Source organism: Psammomys obesus, unplaced genomic scaffold, assembly GCF_907164565.1.
Source record: "Psammomys obesus unplaced genomic scaffold, mPsaObe1.curated_primary_1811, whole genome shotgun sequence".
In the NCBI taxonomy this organism is placed as follows: domain Eukaryota; kingdom Metazoa; phylum Chordata; class Mammalia; order Rodentia; family Muridae; genus Psammomys; species Psammomys obesus.
The window spans coordinates 10,713,959-10,729,730 of NW_026585644.1; the positions used below are offsets into that span (position 1 = coordinate 10,713,959).

Genomic DNA, 15,772 nt, shown 5'->3' on the forward strand with positions numbered 1-15,772 from the left:
CAGGAGAAAACTGACATTAGGTTCTACAGTCCAGGACAAAGATACACGAGAGAGAGCACTATTAGTATTTGATAATCAGATAGGTGTGGCTGTCAAACAACCTTGTAAACATTTGTTTTAGTTACTTTGGAGGCTCGTGACAAGTCAAGCTTTGGAGAGCCAATAAGTAACATACTTATTCTGTGCTCAAGAGTAACTAGAAAAATTATCAAGGGTATAACACGGCTCAGGGAACACTGTTCCAAGCACCATACAAACAGGTGCAGCAGATGTGGCTATTTCCTCCAAGTTGAATACACACACACACACACACACACACACACACACACACACATCTCATAAAGCTTAGGAAAGTCAACAAATATCAAGATTTTTCAGGCTCTGTCTCCAAGCTGATAAAACCAGCAAACCTTTCCCAGAGAGAGGAGACTCCAGCTAGAACTGATTCTGCGTTGTTCGAGAGCGTTAGGAAAGTAGTTTTTGAAAGCTGTTACCCATGCCGGGTAAGCTCTCAGGGACGCTGCTTGACTGGAGCCTCATGCTTCTGTAAGTAACCCCTCATTCATGCTACTACAAGAAGATCCCCACAAGCTCAACCATGCAATGACCTGGGCTTGGGTGGGATTATTTGTTCTGCCATGAATCTCTATTTGGGTTGAACAGGCATTTGCTCATATCACAAAAAAAATTGAATCACACAATATTATTTCATAAAAAATTGAAATTCCATGTTTTAATTTTTTTCCAAAGTTGATTTTTGATCAGGACCATGTGAACCTTCCGACTGGGCTATAAATCACTGAACTTCAACTGAATCAGCTAAAATTCAAAGACCTCGTCATTAATAGATTGTTTGTTCTTATTCTGACCACAGTGAGCTGTTGCTTCCTTTCTCCATATGTGTTGGAATGTGAAGTCCTGTCTTTGCCAAACTGGTTTAATAAAGGTATGAACGTTTATTACTTTATTTACTTGAATGTGTGTATGTTACCTCAGATTTGAATAATTTTAAAACATTAACTAGTGACTGTCAGCCACTTTACTGTCTCTAAGGAAAAAAAAAAAAAAAAAAAAAAAACACTGGAATCTGTCTTTAAAATTTTTTCCCATCATTAGAAATAATTTAGTTTTATATCAGCCAGGAATAAACTGAAGAGCATGCTAAGCCTCCTGTCTAGGTTGATGCCTTTTGAATCTTCTGACTCTAGATAGATTTCCTTCCATTAATACCAAATAAATATTTTATCTGAAATATATGGCTGAATTAACTGATTATTTAAGTGTCCACATTTTTATTCAGCTCACCTGAATTAGATACCTTCCACATCTTGGATCATATCCATGGCACACATAATATAGGAGAAAAGAATGGAGCAATTGTTCTGAGTTAGCAGGCACATTGCTTGGTGGTATGCATAAGAGCAATCAAATGACAGCAACATTGCAGTTGAGGCAAGACAGCTCTTAATTTGCAAGTACAATGTCATGGAACCCTCTATAGACCAAACGAATTAGGGAAAGTTTTCTGGAGTCAGTGATACGTACGATAAATCTGTAGGGAAAGAATAGTAAAGTGAATAAGCACAGACTTAAACAGAAGGAGGTGAGGAGCTGCAGAATTTCGGAGAATAGAGTGGTTTTCGTAAGAACTCATTTGTAAAATAATGAAGGAGGCCTGTACTGTATTTAAAGCGGGCCTACAACAACAACAGAGTGAAGTGAGTTTTCTAGAAGTAGGTGTGATAATAATATAGAGCCTGCGAGGGCAGCACGGATCCCAGCAGGAAGGAAAATGAGACAGGGAAGTTTGAAAATGGCTTAACTTTTGGTGACGTGAAGACAGAAAAGGGTCTCTCTGTGGTCCCATCGGTACAAATCAAGTCAGCCGAGGTGAAAGTCACCTGAAGAAACAGTCATAAGTCACTGTGTGCATTTATTTTCCCTACCACAGTCCAGAAAGGAGGACCAAATCAATTCTAAATCCATGGCTTCGCCAGCGTGAGTGATAGCAGGTCGTTTCCAGTGGGTCAAGTCCAGCGTCGTATTTACTCAGCATTGAAATGTAGTTAGGGGACAGGGAATTGGTTGACTTCCAGAATTATGAAATCAAACAGTTGGCAACAAAATTAATCAAATGAACAAATGTCTTTTGAGGTATTTTTGTTCACTCGGTTTCGCAGGAAGCCAGCATTAGATCAGTTAGCACGTCAACTCATCCTGCATGCTTTGTCCAGCATGATAAAAATTTTTAATATTAGGTATATATAATTTTGTATTCTGAAATTCATCATTTTATCCCTGAACCCCAATAGAAATTGATACCTGGATCATCAAAGATGGCTTTGAGCTGCCTTCTCACCAGGGAAGCCTCTGAGTTTGCTTTTAATCTTCAAATATTAAATCTTAATAGACTCCCTTTATTGCTTTCCGCTTAAACCAGCTTCTTTTGTCAGCTGAGCTCAAAACATGCTGCCCAAATAGACTTAACTAGGTTTTACTCTCTTAGCTCTGGATTTTATTATTCAGTAATCCCGATAAAATGGAATGGCCCACCCATTCTGTCACAGTCTCCAAACTGAAGAGGAATACATCAAGCTATTTTCATTTCTTTAGTCTTGGCATCCTGTTATAAATTCTAAAACACAATTCTAAAACATGATTTTGAATAAGGGCTATAAATTACAATTTTGTAATAGCAAAAGCAACCTTCAGTTTTAGGGTAACGGGAAATTTGGAACAGAAGCCTGAAATTTAGTCCCTAGTTGGGAAGTAACTACACACTTCATATTGAGTAAGTCAAGCCTACAGTTATTCTCCAGGTCTTCTAGATTGGAACAGCTTGCATAGAGCAGTTCTCTTCTGCTTCTTTCCTATGTGTCTGAGAATGTTTAAGCAAATACAGTGCATTGAAGAACACAAAGAAAAGAGATCAGAGCAACAAAATGTATCTTATCGTGAAGTCATAACATCCAAACCTTTGAGTAGGCTTCGTCAATGCCCTCATCATGACAGCTATTGCTATCATGACGGAGTATGCATCCCAGGTCTGTGTGCTCCTGTCTGCATGCTAGACACCGAGATCTATCAAATGACTTCAACAGACATGGTTCTGGCTAAACTCCTAGTAGCACAATAGATAAAAAGAGAAACTGGTTTCCCACAGGGAACTGTTCTCTCCAAGGAAATATTTATCAGCGTTTCCTTCAGCGTGATTCATGACGTGCGACACTCTGTACGCTTGCAGGTTAAGAAAGAATAACTGAGATCAGAACAGACAAATTAAGTCAGTCGGTGCCACCTGCAGTCAGGACAATGACATAAAGCCTGCCGCTTCTTAACAGGAAAATCACACAGAGACTTGAATGAAGAAAGTCAGCAAGGATACCAAATGCTTTGTGGGGGAGGAAGAATAAGAAGAAAAATGCAATACCTTTATGTTTTTATTCACTAGATAAACACCATTTATTATCACAAATTTAAATCCCGAAATCAATTATCTATGTTTTATTTATTATTTTTAAAGAATTAGTATACAAAACAGTTTTATTATTAAGAGCTGCACAAACACATATCATGATAGTTTGCTGATATCAGTCATCCTCATTGTCCTCCTTTCTCTCCCTCCCCCTCTTCTAACTAGTCACCTCAGTTTTTATTTTACACATAAAGAAACCTAACAATGAAAAAAGGACACACTTATTAGCATTAATAAAAACAGCCTATGACCTAAACATAGTGACTAACGTGTTTCAAAGATGCTTTGACTAAGAAAAGAATTGGAGCTTTCCATGCTGCCCAGAGACAGACCCGCTTGGCATTCTTGTTCCTGATTACTGTCGTAACTTAAAGTGAAACTCACACCATGTCCTGAATCCCTGATGTCCATCAGAGGAGGGAGGAGAAGGTCCCGAATTCCTTGCAGCAGGAACCCACTTAGGAGGCACCAACCCTGACTTTCAGATGGAACAGTACAGAGACAAAAGGAAAAGTTATGGTGTCTGCATCATAAATCTGAAGGAGACGTGGGGGAAGCTGTTGCTTGCAACTCGGGCTTCCCTCGCCCTGAGAACCCTGCTGATGTCAGCGCCATCTCCTCCAGGAACGCTGGCCAGTGAGCTGCTGAAGTTTGCTGCTGCCACTGGAACCTCTCCAGTGGCTGGTTGCTTCATACCTGGGACCTTCACTAACGAGATCCGAAGAGACAAGGAGCCACAGCTTCTAGTGGTGACTGATCCTGGGGCTGACAAACAGCCCCTCAGAGCACGTTTTACGTCAAGACTCCTTTGGTCCGTGTAACACACTCTCCTCTGCGCTGCATGGACTCTGCCATCCTATGCAACAACAAGGAGCTCGCTCAGAGGGGCTGATGGTGGATGCTGGCCCTGCAAGGTATTCCCATGCATGGCTCTATATCCGGTGAGCACTAGGGAAGATTATGCCTTATCTCAACTTCTACAGAGAGCGAGAGATTGAAAAGGAGGCACAGGCTGCTGCTGCTCAGAAGGCTGTGACCACGAAGGAATTCCAGGGCAAATGGACGGCACCCAGCTCCTGAGTTCACTGCTGCTCAGCCAGGCATGACTGACCAGTCTCGGGTTTGCACATGCCCTCTGTACCCACCCAGCAGCTCCCTGCTCAAGACTGGAGTGCCCAGCCAGCCACTGAGGATTGGTGAGCAGCTCCCACAATGCAGGCCACTACGTGGATTGGAGCCTCCAATGGTCCTGAGCTCCTCTGCAAACATTCAAGCAAAGGGGGAAAGGTAGAAGGGAAATAAAGTTCCTAAAAGCTAAGAGAGAGAGACAGGCAGGCAGGCAGGCAGAGACACAGAGACATACAGAGAGAGAAGTGGAAAGCAAAGTAAAAATAAAGGCATGTAAGCTGATACATTTATAGTGCCTTTGATATGGCAAGGCACATTCATACCTTGACTTCATTTTATCTTCAAATGATGACAATAAAATCAATGTATGTTCCTTACTCTATAATATAACATTATATACTATAATAAGCAAAATACTTACATTCTTAAAAGGAGAAAATAATGAGGAAGGTAAATGAAAATTACAAAATGTCAGTCATCTCCTGGAATATGAAATCTGGGCTTGAGGGACTCGGTCATTTCAATAATCACGGAGACCGCACAGCCATCTTCAGATATTGAATCTCCTCCCCTTTCACAATTAACCCTTTTCAGGTAGATACGTAGTAACTTATATTAATTTCTCCAGATTTCTTTGCGCTCTTCTATATTTTGGTTTCATCTTCCGGTGTACGTGCAAACCGAGAACTGCGCGGTTGAGTGCACCTGTGGCATACTTTGGAACGTGTGGGTATTCTTCAGTGCACTTTCTACAGTGTTTTTCTACGTCTTAAGTTTACACGACAGCAATTGATAACACTGGTGGATTTCTTTTTAGCAATGAAAGTAATTTAACTTCTTTTCAGAGGCTTGAAACGACCCAGTGTGTGAAAGTACTTCCTGGGGCATTATTTTGAAGAGAGTGGTTCCTGTATGCAAAGCAGGAGGATGTATCCTACTTCCGCCTTCAGCAGTGAGGGGTGTGTGCCACTATGCAAGGTTTGGATGGCTCTTGTCTCATTCGGCCTTCACCTATGGAGCACGTGTACCACTGTGCTATGTTTGACAAGGACGCTCATATTTGAGCACAAGGCCCTAGAATTTAAGTTGTAAAGCCGTTGTAACTCTGTGTGTTTCCTGGCTGCTATGTTCAATCAGTCTTTGGCCTTTATTGATTGTTATTACCATGACATAGATTCTCAAAGTCTGTGGGTACCAGGCTTACTTCTTTGCAGGCTGTTTCACAAGTCTCTTGTTTCTTTGGTGTTTACAAGACCTAATGTACAGTTAGGTACTTTGCTAAGATTTAGGAAGTTCATATTGAAGTGAGCTACATGGCCTGCAGCTGAAAACTGTCTGTTTTCTCCTGTTACTCCTTAGTCTAGAAACTGAGTCACTTAGAAACTGAGAACATTGTCCTCAGGAATTGCTGTCTTTGATGTTCCTTTTCATTGCTCCTGTAATAAAACTACTATTACCTTCCTCAAATACCCCTACAACCATATCACTTCTCAGTCTAGATATTTGTAGACTTTTTCTAATTATCAAAGCTAATTATAAATTAGTTTATTTTACTCATCTCTGTGACAGAATGTCTGACAAAAGCAACTTATGGGAGGGAGGGTTTATTTTGTCTCACAGTTTCTGGTTACACTGTATCAGGGTGGGGAACATCAGGCAGCTGGGTGGCCTTGCATCCACAGCCAGAAAGCACAGGGCATGGATGAGGAAGTCTGCTGTCAGTCAAGAACGGAAGAGAGCAGTGAGGAGGCAGATACACTCTCAAGCAAGAAGTGAGGGCAGGTGTGTGTGCCTGCTTTTCTCTCCACTCTTTGTATCTGGGCCTCAGTCAAAGGGCAGCACTCACTCTATGGGACAGCCATCCCTCAGTCAATCTTTCTGAAAGCTTCCTCACTGAGATGCCTAGAAATGTGCTTCTAAGGTGACTTAAGAGCCAGTCAAGCTGGAGATCAAGACTAGCTTCCACGTATGGATATAAGCTAGAACCTTTGCTTGGACAAAGCTCATGGTAGCTCAGGAGCCACAAATTGTAAAAACTACAGAAAGTAAACAACTGGTTCTTTGGCAAATTAGTAAGCCTCTGCCTAGATTAATTTTAAAAGAAAATAAATTATAAATTTCAGAAATTATATTCATTCAAAACAACAGATTGCCAAAATTCACAAAAATATAACAAGTTTTAATTGACAAAGGTAATTTTTAATGAAATTAAATCAGTAACAATAGCCTTAGTTAAGGTTTCTGTGGTTGTGGCAAAGTACTATGACAAAAAGCAACTTGTGACATAAGGGGTTTATTTCATCTACAACTCTTCGGTCACACTCCATCACTAAGGGAAGCCATGACAGGGACTCAAAGCAGGAGCCTATTAGAAACAGGAACTAAGGCAGAAGCCATGGAGGAATGCTGCATGCTGGATTGCTCCTCAGGGTTTGCTCAGCTGCTTTCTTATATATACCAGGACCACCTATTCAGGAAGAGCACCTATCAGTGAGCTGGGCCTTTTCGTATCAACCATCAGTTTCAAAAGTGTTGTACATGCCAATCTGAACTCTACAGGAAGAAAGCGTGCCAATTCGTTTTAGTCTCTTTCGGAAGGTAGAAATAGAGGGACTGCTTCCTAGTTGCTTTACAAGGGCAGTGTTGCTCTACTACAAAAAAACTAGAAAGTGATGTTGAAGAAAAAACATCACAGATGCTGACAAAGGTCAGTTCATCCTGTGTGTACAGTATTCCTTTACCATTTCAGACACAGCTTAATCCAGCCTGTTGACTATCTGAAGAAGAAAAAATCTCATGATCAAAGCGACAGATGGAAAAATCATTCTGCACAAAGTTACCATCAGTTCATGGTAAGCAATCTTAGTAAAACAGGAATGGATGGAAAGACCCTCCCTTGATAAGTGTACCTACAAATATACAGATTACAGCATCCGTAAGAGTTGGACTTGAACCATTCCCATGGAAACAGGGCAAGAATGCCTCAACTCCCATTTCTCTTCAAAATTGTACTGGAAGCCTTAGTTCATGTAATAAGACAATGGGAAATAAGAAGCATGCAATCTTGGATGGACTAAATTAAAAAGTTCATGATCATCTGGGTCAAAACACAACAAACTGAAACAACTGCATTTGAAACTAGTTAGAGAGTACAGCATAAAATGCCAAACACCTCCTCATATACAAACAAGAATTTTTGAAATTAAAAATGGACTAGTAATCATAGTAGCAGATTCCCCAAGTTAAAAAAAAAAAAAAAAAAGAAAGAAAGAAATCGAGGAGGCCAAGATGGCGGCCCCAGGAGAACACTGCATCTAAGAAGCAGGACAACATTTTCCGTGCAACGACCAAGAGACTGAACTTTGGGCCCTAAAACAACAGTGATCCTGTTTCACAGGTGAGAGGAAACCCCCACGGCAGGGGAATCAGGTGGGTCCAAGCTCAGGCCACCCAGCCAGAACCGGAAGAGATCCCCGGTCGCGCAGGCACTAGGTCCCCAGACCAGAGCCACACACCTGCATGTCCTGATCACCTTCCCAGGCTGATCGGTGGGCACAAAAACACCAGAGACTGGTAGTCCCAGTCGTGAGAAAAACCCACAGGAAAGGAAAGCAGCGGGATTTGCCACGGGTCACCCAGTCAGTCTTTCCCTGGAAAAAGCCTCGATAACAGCGGGTACCCGCCGCCATCACTGAACTGGCCTCCCGCCGCCAGCATGGAGTGGCTGCGCCCAGCTCTCTAGCACAGACGGAGCTGCGCGCCCTAGTGCAAAAGAGACAGGGAGTTCCTGTCAGGAGAGGCCCCCACGGGGAAGGAAGGAAACAGTACGGACTTGGGATATCCAGGCTTTACCGGGTGAAAGTCTCTCACAGACCAGCAGATACGAGCCCCATCACTGAACTGGGCTCCCGCCACCAAGTGCCAGCGCCAGCACCAGCACAGAGAGGTACTGCGTGCCCAGCTCTCTTGCACAGACAGAGCTGTGCGCCCTAGTGCAACACAGTCTGGGAGTTCCGTGTTGGGAGAGGCCCCCACAGGGAAGGAAGAAAACAGTACTGACTTGGGTGACCCAGGCTTTACCTGGGTAAAGTCTCTCACAGACCGGCGGGTAAGCGCCCCATCACCGAACTGGCCCCAGGCTGGAAGCACAAAGAGTAGTTGGACACCCAGCTCCTGCAGACTAGCAGGCAGGTGCACATGCCGCCAGCCCAGAGACCTGCTTTGTACCAACTATTCCTCACAGACAGAACTGTGTACCCCAGGACACCAGAGACTTGGTGTCACTATCTGGAGAAATCCTCACAGGGAACTAAGCAAAGGGGACGGACTTAGGCCACCCAGTATATCCCTGGAAAAGGTCCCGCAGACTGGCCCAACCCAGGGACCTGCTGTGCACCAGATAGCCTGCTGTTACCAGGAGAGCAGTACTCACCCGCTTGGGTACTGGGGCACAGAGCCCCAACCACAGACCTTCAAAAGCCCGGGATCCCCGAGATCAACCCCCAGATACTGCTTCACAGGGCAACCACTTATCCCTAACAAAACTGACCAAACCACGGGACACACAGGATACAGCAGCAAATCACTAAATTCACAGCAAGAAACTAGGCAGCTGTCTTCAGGACTTCTCCTGGTGAGAGGAGAGCCCTTTTGACTAATAAGGACCACAGTTACCATTCAGGTCTCTACACCTGAGGTGAGCAGCAGCAAATCCTGAAAAACACCAGCCATCCAGTGACTATACCCAAAAAGCTGAGAAGGCTTCCTTTAGAAAAAAACATCTTCCTGCCAAAGAGATTCTCTCCACCACAGGATTCCAGAAAAAACCAGAAACCAACTTCAAAAACCAAGATAACCCAATGGGTAGAGGCCAGCATAAAAGTTCAACCAACAAAAGTCAGAGCAATATGGCATCTCCAGAACCCAGTTATCCAGGGACAGGTAGCCCTAGACACCCCAGCATAATTGAAATGCAAGAATAGGACCTAGCATCTATGATCACGAAGAAGATAACAGAGGAAACAAATAAAATGCATAAGAAATAGAGGAAGATAAAAACAAACAGTTTAAGGCCAACCGTAAAGAAATAGAGGAAGTTGCAGCCAAACAGTTAGTGGCCTATAGAGAGGAAATGCTTAAATCACTGAATGAAATAAAAGAAAAAGAGGATTGTTCAAACAAACAGCTGAGGGAATTGATGGAAAAACAGGAAAATACAGTCAGACAAGTGAAGGAAATCAACAAAATGGCTCAAGACCTGAAGATAGAATTGAAAAACATAAAGAAAACACAAATGGAGAAAATTGTGGAAAGAAAGAACTTAGGGAAGAAAACAGGAACCACAGAGGTTAGCATAACCAATAGACTACAAGAGATGGAAGAATCTCAGGTGTGGAAGATACAATGGAAAAAATCGATGTATCTGTCAAAGAAAATGTTAAATCTAAAAAATTCCTGACACAGACCGTCCAAGAAATTCAAGACAACATAAAAAGACAAAACCTAAGAAGAATAGGTGTAGAGGAAAAAGATTCCCAGCTCCAAGGACCAGAAAATATCTTCAACAAAATCAATGAAAAATTTCCCCAACTTAAAAGAGAGAACAATAAGAATTCAAGAAGGCTACAGAACACCCAATAAATTAGACCAGAAAAGAAAATCCTCCCACCACATAATAATCAAAACAGTAAGTATACAAGACAAAGAAAAAATACTAAAAGCTGCAAGGGAAAAGGGCCAAGTAACATAAGATTGCAAACCCATTAGAATCACACCTGACTTCTCAACAGAGACTATGAAAGCCAGAAGGGCCTGGACAGATATCATGCAGACCCTAAGAGAACAAAGATGTCAGCCCAGGCTACTATACCCTGCAAAACTCTCAGTCCTCATAGACGGAGAAAACAAGATATTCAATGACAAAAATAAATTTCAACAATACCTACACACAAATCCAGCGTTACAGAAGACACTAGAAGGGAAAAGACAACCCAAGAAAACTAGCTACTTCCAAGAAAACACAGGAAATAATTAATCTCACTACAGTAAAACAAAAAGCAGCCAAACACACAACCTTATGAACACAGGCAACATCAAAATCAACGGATCTAACAGCCACTGGTCATTAATCTCTCTCAACATCAATGGACTCAATTCTCCAATAAAAAGACACAGACTAACAGAATGGATGTGTAAACAAAACCCAGCAATCTATTGCATACAAGAAACTCACCTAAGTCACAAAGATAGACATTACCTGAGGGTAAAGGGTTGGAAGACGACTTTCCAAGCAAATGGACCCAAGAAACAAGCAGGAGTAGCCATTCTAATATCTGATAAAATAGACTTTCAACTAAAATTAATCAAAAGAGATGGGGAAGGACACTTCATACTCATCAAGGGAAAATTCCAACAAGAACACATCACAATCCTGAACATCTATGCCCCAAATACAAGGGCATCCACATTTGTAAAAGAGACATTGATAAAATTGAAACCACATATAGATCCCCACACATTAATAGTAAGAGACTTCAACACCCCACTCTCAACAAAGGACAGGTCAACAAAACAGAAATTAAACAAAGAAACAATGTCTCTAACAGAGGTCATGAATCAAATGGACCTGACAGACATTTACCAAACTTTACACACAAACACAAAAGAATTTACCTTCTTCTCAGCACCTCATGGAACCTTCTCCAAAATAGACCATATAGTTGGTCACAAAGCGAGCCTTCACAGATACAAGAAGATTGAAATAATCCCCTGTATCCTGTCTGATCACCATGGAATAAAACAGAAATAGCAAAAATCCTACAGACACATGGAAACTGAACAACTTGCTACTAAATGACAGCTGGGTCAGGGAAGAAATAAAGAAAGAAATTAAAGTCTTCCTAGAACTCAATGAAAATGAAGGCACAACATACCCAAACTTGTGGGACACAATGAAAGCAGTGCTAAGAGGAAAGTTCATAGCACTAAGTGACTTCAAGAAGAAATTCGAGACAGCTCATTCAAGCAACTTAATGGCTCACCTAAAAACCCTAGAAAAAGAAGAAGCAGACACACCAAAAAGGAGTATACGGCTGGAAATAATCAAACTCAGGGCTGAAATCAATCAATTAGAAACAAATAAAACAATTCAAAGAATCAATGAAACCAAAAGTTGGTTCTTTGAGAAAATCAACAAGATCGACAAACCTTTAGCCAAACTAACTAAAAGGCAGAGAGACACCATCCAAATCAAAAAAATCAGAAATGAAAAGGGGGACATAACTACAGACAATGAGGGAATCCAAACAATCATTAGGACTTACTTCAAAAGTCTATATGCCACAATATATGAAAACCTAAATGAAATGGACAATTTTCTTGATCGATTTGACTTACCAAAGCTGAATCAGGACCAGGTAAATCAATTAAATAGTCCTATATCTGCCAACGAAATAGGAGTGGTCATTAAAAGTCTCCCATCCAAAAAAAGCCCAGGACCAGATGGTTTCAGTGCAGAATTCTACCAGTCCTTCAAAGAAGAGCTAACTCCAATTCTCTTCAAACTATTCCACAAAATAGAAACAGAAAGAACATTACCAAACTCATTCTATGAAGACACAGTCACCTTGGTACCTAAACCTCACAAAGACTCAACAAAGAAAGAGAATTTCAGGCCAATCTCCCTTATGAACACTGATGCAAAAATACTGAACAAAATACTTGCAAACCGAATCCAAGAACACATCAAAGATATCATCCACTATGACCAAGTAGGCTTCATCCCAGGTATTCGGGGTGGTTCAATATATGGAAATCCATCAATGTGATTCACCATGTTAACGAACTGAAAGAAAAAAAACACATGATAATCTCCCTAGATGCAGAAAAAGCATTTGACAAAATACAACATCCATTCATGTTTAAAGTATTGGAGAGATCAGGGATACAAGGCACATATCTATACATAGTAAAGGCGATATACAGCAAGCCTATAGCCAACATCAAACTGAACGGAGAGAAACTTAAAGCAATCCCACTGAAATCAGGGACAAGACAAGGCTGCCCACTCTCTCCATATCTCTTCAACATGGTTTTGGAAGTCCTGGCTAGAGCAATAAGACAGTGGAAGGAGATCAAGGGGATACAGATTGGAAAAGAAGAAGTCAAATTATCACTATTTGCAGACGATGTGATATTATACGTGAGTGACCCCCAAAACTCTACCAGGGAACTCCTACAGCTGATAAACACCTTCAGCAATGTGGCTGGATAAAAAATTAATTCAAAAAATCAGTAGCCTTCCTATATACAAAAGACAAAAGGGCTGAGAGAGAAATTAGAAAAACAACACCCTTCACAATAGCCACAAATGGCATAAAGTACCTTGGAGTAACCCTAACCAAGCAAATCAAAGACTTTTATGAAAAAAATTTCAAGTCTCTGAAGAAAGAATTAGAAGAAGATATGAGAAGATGGAAAGATCTCCCATGCTCATGGCTTGGCAGGATTAACATAGTAAAAATGGCCATCTTACCAAAAGCAATCTACAGATTTAATGCAATTCCCATCAAATTGCCAACACAATTCTTTACAGAACTAGAAAGAAAAATTCTCAACTTCGTATGGAATAACAAGAAACCCAGAATTGCTAAAACAATCCTCTACAATAAAAGATCTTCTGGAGGTATCTCCATCCCTGATCTCAAGCTGTACTATAGAGCAACAGTAATAAAAACTGCATGGTACTGGCATAGAAACAGAATGGTGGATCAATGGAACCGAACAGAGGACCAAGAGATAAACCCACACACTTATGGACACCTGATTTTTGACAAAGATGCCAAAACCATACAATGGAGAAAAGACAGCATCTTCAACAAATGGTGCTGGTCCAACTGGATGTCTACATGTAGAAAAATGAAAATAGATCCATACTTATCACCCTGAGCAAAACTAAAGTCCAAGTGGATCAAAGACCTCAACATAAAACCAGACACATTAAATCGGTTAGAAAAAAAAAGTGGGGAATACCCTTGAACTCATTGGCACAGGAAACAACTTCCTGAACAGAACACCAACAGCACAGGCTCTTAGAGCAACAATCAATAAATGGGACCTCATGAAGCTGAAAAGCTTCTGTAAATCAAAGGATACCATCATCAAAACAAAACGACTGCCTACAGATTGGGAAAGAATCTTCACCAACCCTCTATCTGATAAAGGACTAATATCCAGTATATATAAAGGACTAAAGAAGCTGAAAAGCAGCAAACCAAGTAATCCACTTAAAAAATGGGGAACAGAGCTAAAGAGAGAATTCTCTGTAGAGGAATATCGAATGTCAGAGAAACACTTAAAGAAATGCTCAACCTCATTAGCCATTAGGGAAATGCAAATCAAAACAACCCTGAGATTTCACCTTACACCCATCAGAATGGCCAAGATCAAAAACTCAAGTGACAACACATGCTGGAGAGGTTGTGGAGAAAGGGGAACCCTCCTCCATTGCTGGTGGGAATGTAAACTTGTACAACCACTCTAGAAAGCAATCTGGTGCTTTCTCAGACAACTAGGAATAGCGCTTCCTCAAGATCCAGTTATACCACTCCTAGGCATATATCCAAAAGAGGCTCAAGTACACAAAAAGAACATTTGCTCAACCATGTTTGTAGCATCTTTATTTGTAATAGCCAGAAGCTGGAAACAGCCCAGATGCCCCTCAACTGAAGAATGGATGCAGAAATTGTGGTACATCTTCACAATGGAGTATTCATCTACAATGAAAAATAAGGAAATCATGAAATTTGCAGGTAAATGGTGGGACCTAGAAAGGATCATCCTGAGTGAGCTGTCCCAGAAGCAGAAAGACACACACGGTATATACTCACTCATATAGAGATAACATAATATACACCTACTAAAAACTGTACATCTAAAGAAACTAAGCAAGAGAGGACCCTAACTAAAATGCTGAATCCCCATCCTGAAAGCTAAAGAGGCTGGACATCAGAAGATGAAGAAAACAGGAAACAACCTAGGAACCTGCCACAGAGGGCCTCTGAAAGGCTCTGCCCTGCAGACAATCAAAGCAGACGCTGAGTCTTATGGCCAACTGTTGGGCAGAGTGCATGGAATTTTATGTAAGAAGTGGGAAATAGTAAGAGCTGGAGAGGATGGGAACACAAGGAGAGCAACAGAACCAGAAAACTTGAACACAGGGAACTTCCCAGAGACTCATACTCCAACCAAGGACTATTCATGGAGATAACCTAGAACCCCTGCACAGATGTAGCACATGATAGTTCAGTGTCCAAGTGGGTTACATAGCAAAGGGAAGAGGGACTGCCTCTGACATAATCTAATTGGCCTGCTCTTTGATCACCTCCCCGTGAGGGGGGAGCAGCCTTACCAGGCCACAGAAGATGACAATGCAGCCACTCCTGATGTGATCTGATAGACTAAGATCAGAAGGAAGGAGAAGAGGACCTCCCCTATCAGTGGACTTGGGGAGGGGCATGCAGGAGGAAGGGGGAGGGAGGGTAAAACCAAGAGGGGAGGAGGGAGGGGCTTATGGGGGAATACAAAATGAATAAAGTGTAATTAATAGTAAAAAAAATAAATAAAATTGTATTGGAATTTTAAAAAAGAGCAAAAAAAAAGTAAAATTAGAAAACATATTAGAAAATGATTGCTTTTTTCATTTGTCTCTCTTTCTTTTTATTCTGAATTATTATTGTCCTAAAAACTAACTAGAAAGTGAAATGCAATATAAGAAAGTTTATATATTTTAATTTTTCTGGTGGTGAATTGGGCCACTGTAAAACAACCCTATACTCATATCCAAATGAGTGCATATGCATCTTTCATTAAAATTAAGTAGCAGTCTTACTTAACCCCATTTTTTTATCTTTCCTAAAAACCATATGTTTGTGATGTTATTGCCATATTCCAGGAATCTATACAGAGTAACTGTTACTTTTATATGAGCAAGTACCAGCCTAACTGCAGTCATATGTAAATTCAATCATCTTCTCATATAATTATGGTATGTCTAATGATTATTTCATACTATTTTATGCATGATTGTAGTTTATGTTCAATAGGAAAACATGATATTTATTGCTATGGTTTATGAAATTATAGCTGTCAGGTTTTTAAAGCCAATTACAA

The 15,772-nt window shown here is 41.0% G+C and overlaps 1 pseudogene; it reads left to right on the forward strand.

The window, feature by feature from the left end:
- The first annotated feature begins 496 nt into the window (after positions 1 to 496).
- Positions 497 to 4,766, forward strand: LOC129687265 (40S ribosomal protein SA-like; annotated as a pseudogene).
- The last annotated feature ends 11,006 nt before the right edge of the window (positions 4,767 to 15,772 follow it).